Genomic DNA, 4,236 nt, shown 5'->3' with positions numbered 1-4,236 from the left:
GATAGTTATGCCCTATGCTGTCTCTTCTACTACACTGTGAGCATCTTGTGGGCAGAGGCCATAGCTTCTAAATCTTCAGGACCCAGCTCATTGTGTGGCATGTAACAGGCACACAGTTAATCTTTGTTGAATTAATAACTTTAACTCCATAACCCTCTTTAGTAGGAGCTTGGTGTCATGTGTTTTGAGATTTATTTATATTTCGGCTACTATTCCTCATGAGCTGCTATGATGAATGGGACCTCTCCAGTGTTAACTTATAGGGTAAAATTTACGGGTTAAGTGGACCCGGAATACATGTCACCCAAGGCAGCCTGAGGCAGCCAAGAAAGCCTGCATCATGTTTAAGGGGAGCCAAAGCTGTGGCTCTGGGAAGACTAAGCTGAGTATAAAGATCAAGTGTAAATGTCAAATCTCAAATGTGAGTAAGCATCGAGAGGCAGAAAGGGGAGAAGTGGGAGGGTGGAGCAGAGTGCCAGGATGAGTGAGGCCAAGGGGTCCGGAACCAAGGAGGTGACCGAGAGGAAAGTGCTGAGGCTCCTGATGGATGGCGTAGAAAGCTAAAAGCGTGTTTGTTGCTCAATCAGCTTGCAAATATTTCCAGATTTTTATTTGCTTCCACAGTTATTTCTTGACAAAACTAGCGATCAGCAGATCTATTACAAATTGGTCCCTAAGTATATTCCAGAGCCATTAATTTAAACTGTCAATTTGAATATTATAGTTTTAATTTTTTATTTTTTCTAATAAGCAGTAGAACGACTTTTTTGTTTGTTTGATTTTTAAACCAGAACATTTATTGCATGACTAATCGTTAAGATGAACTGGATGCTGCAGCAGCTGCCCTCTTGGGTTTAGGTGTGGTTCCTTCACAGAACCCATGCCTGAATGTGCGGTGTACAATTTTTAGGTGCCTCATTCGACCATTCCCAGTGGTATTTCGGCTTTTAGCTTTAGCACTCCAGTTATGCTCTCTCTTTCTCTTGGCAGGGTAGCCACATTTGCCGTAGGTCGACTTCTGAAGGTGGTAGGCCTTAGAGCCACAGCAGTGGCACAATGCATGCGTCTTATTCTGACGCTTTCCAAATGATGACGTTCCCTTCATCATCTCACTTCTGCTGCTGAGGCCAAAGATAGAATGACTTTTTAAAACAGAAATTTTATCTGGAATCCAACATAGAACTCAAGAGGACATAGTGTAAACCTTCAACAATTAGTGGAGAATACTTCACTGTAGAACTCCTGGAGATCTCAGGGCAATCCCAGAACTCTGCAGAGCTCAGATAGAAAACCACAGGCCTAGAGGTCAAGGTCAGTTCTCACACATCCTTGAAGTCTTGAATTTAAGAAAAAAGTGCCTGAAAGTACGATGTTGCCTTCCTTCTTGCAAATGCATCAGAACGTGAAGGAGTTTTTAAAAAACATTTATCCCATTGCTGAATGGCAATCAAGTCAGTTCTGGGTTATTTCTTCAGAAAGAACTGGTAAATTTGAGTTCTGTATTTCCATTTTTAGTCCTTTCACATTACTCCATACCCTTACCACAAAGTGCAGTATGCACTCCTGGTACAGTAATGCATGAGCCATGAGAATGGATCACCATGCAGACCATGAACTTCATTGTCCATTGTGTTGTGAGCACACCTGATAGGGTGGGAAAACTCATTTATTTGCAGAATGACTTACTTTGTGAAGGATGCTCACAGAAGGGATCCGAAAAGTGAGCCAACGGAAGGAGAGGACCCACCCAACTAGTTAGAGAACTCCAAGAAGTCTCTTTAGAGTGTTGAGGCAGCAGCAACACTTGGAACCTAGAGAAAAGAGGAAGGTCACATAGTTTATTCTGAAGGAGCCATACAGAATCCTGTTTCTCCTGTTCTACTGCTAAAGGCTTTCATGGATATGGAGAAAATCTAGTGATATTATTTCCAGGCTATGAAATAAGTAGACACTGGACAAAGATCTTTCTTTCTGACTTTTAAAGTTAAGTAGAGAGAGCATAGGTTTTGGACTCAGGATCCGTGTTTTCCAGATTTCAATTCCAGTATAGAGCCTTCTTTGCTATGTGACCTTGAGTTTGTAACATGGGTTTCCTGTGCCTCAGTTTCTTCCTATGTACAGTGAAAATGAGGGTTCCTTTAGCCATCAAAAATGTGAAATGAATGAGACATAGTTTCTATCATCAAAGACCTCCCAATTTGTCAGTGAAATACATTTCACAAGAAGTACTCTTTCTCTCCAGTTGTGGAATAGGAGACTTCAAACAGGTGATGAGACTTAACTTGAATTTGGGGGGGATGAATGCCAGTGTGCTAAATAAATGAAGGGAAGGGATATTTGGGGGCAGAAAGAACAGCAACTTTAAAGCACAGGGATGGAAAAAGTTCACAATATACTCTAGGATCTGTAGCTGTTGGAAAAAGTTGAAGCATGGGTAATGTGATAAATAGGAGAAGAAGGAGAAGAAGGAAAAGAAGGAGAAGGAGGAGGAGGAGGAGGAGGAGGAGGCGGAGGAGGAGGGGGAGGGGGAGGAGGAGGAGGAGGAGGAGGAGGGGAGGGGGAGGAGGAGGAGGAGGAGGGGAGGGGGAGGAGGAGGAGGAGGAGGAGAAGAAGAAGAAGAAGAAGAAGGAAGAGGAGGAGGAGGAGGAGGGGGAGGAGGAGGAGGAGGAGAAGAAGAAGGAGGAGGAGGAGGAGGAGGAGGAGAAGGAGAAGGAGAAGGAGAAGGAGAAGAAGAGGAAGAAGAGACCAGATCACAGAGGACATAATAGCCTTATTAAGGGTCTTAGTCTTTATCTTGACAGCATCTGGAGATCAATGAAAGATTTTCAACAGAGGAATGACATGTGCCACTTTGGTCACAATATAGGACAAGAGCTGGCAAATTATGGCTCATGAGCCAAATCCATGCAGCTCCCGTTTTTCTAAATGAAATTTTATTGGAACAGAGTCATACCCATTCATTTATGCATTGTCTGCCGCTGCTTTTGCATACAATGGCGGAATTCCTTAGTTGTGCTAGAGATCCTATGGCCACAAAGCCTAAGATATTTACTATCTGGTCCTTTACAGAAAAAGTTTGTCAACCGTGATGCAGAGGATGGATTAAAGGAGGGCAAAGGCTGGTGAGAAGGAGTTTCGTTAGGAAGCCCTGCCCAGACTATAAAAGACGTGGGCTGAGCCTGAACTAGGCAGGAGCAGTGGAGCTGGAGAGAAGGGGAAGGTGTCAAAGGAGGTGAAATCAACAAGACTTGGTGACTAATTAGATGTGGAGGTGGAATGGTAAGAGGATTCCAAAACAACTCCCAGTTTCTAGCTTGGGCAACTGGATGGGTGGTGGTGCCAGTTGCTAAGACTGAGTTGTCAGGAGGTAGAGCACTTTGGGGGATAAAAAGGATGGTTCTAATTTAGACACGTAGCACTGTGACATCCCAGCAGAGGTTGTAGCTAGAAATGTGGGTCTGGAGCTCAAAAGAGTGATCTGCTCCAGACATACAGACTTGGGATTTGTCAGTATGTGGATGCACAGATTACCCAGGTATGTAGAGTGGGAAGGGAGGAGATGACCAACAGTGGTACCCACAGAAATATCAGTGTTTCAGAATGGACATGGGAAGAGGTACTTGGAAAGGAAATGGTGAAAGAGGTTCCAGAGGGGATGAGGAAAACTAAGAGAGTATTTGCTGAACAGAGTAAGCCAGACAAAGTGAAACTAACTACCAATGTTCCATAAAGAGCATGGGGGTGGGTCATCGGGGGCAGGAGGGAGAAAGGATGAAAATAAGAGGGATAAGGCAGCAGGAGATGAGTGAAGCTGGGAGGAAATACCCTCCATTTCCTGCACACTTGTTATGTGCCAGAGAACATCCTAAGTGCTCGAGTTCATTTCATCTGTACAACAGCCTCTCAAGGTAGGAATAGTGATTCCTGTTTTACACATGAGAAAACTGAGGCATGGATACTTAGCAATTCACTGGAGGTTATACTGCTGGCAAATGGTGTAGTGGGGATTCTAACTCCCAAATCAATGCCCTTGAACCCTACGTCAAGTGACACACCTCTATTCCACCTCCCTAACTCCTTACAAATACCAATTGTCACCAAAGACCAGCTCCAATGTTATGTCTTCTGGAATGACTTCCCACTCAACTGTCCCCTTCCCGTGCTGGGTCAGCATGGTGGGGTCCTGAGGCAGAATTGTATTAGGTCAAGCGCATAGAGTTAGGTGCCTGACTGCTT

General features: G+C 44.2%; 1 pseudogene; it reads right to left on the bottom strand.

Moving 5' to 3' along the window:
- Window positions 1-814: 814 nt before the first annotated feature.
- Window positions 815-1,108, bottom strand: LOC132426560 (large ribosomal subunit protein eL37 pseudogene; annotated as a pseudogene).
- Window positions 1,109-4,236: the final 3,128 nt, after the last annotated feature.

Source organism: Delphinus delphis, chromosome 6, assembly GCF_949987515.2.
Source record: "Delphinus delphis chromosome 6, mDelDel1.2, whole genome shotgun sequence".
NCBI lineage: Eukaryota > Metazoa > Chordata > Mammalia > Artiodactyla > Delphinidae > Delphinus > Delphinus delphis.
The sequence above is the reverse complement of the archived record's forward strand: the minus strand, read 5'-3'. Positions and strand labels throughout refer to the sequence as shown.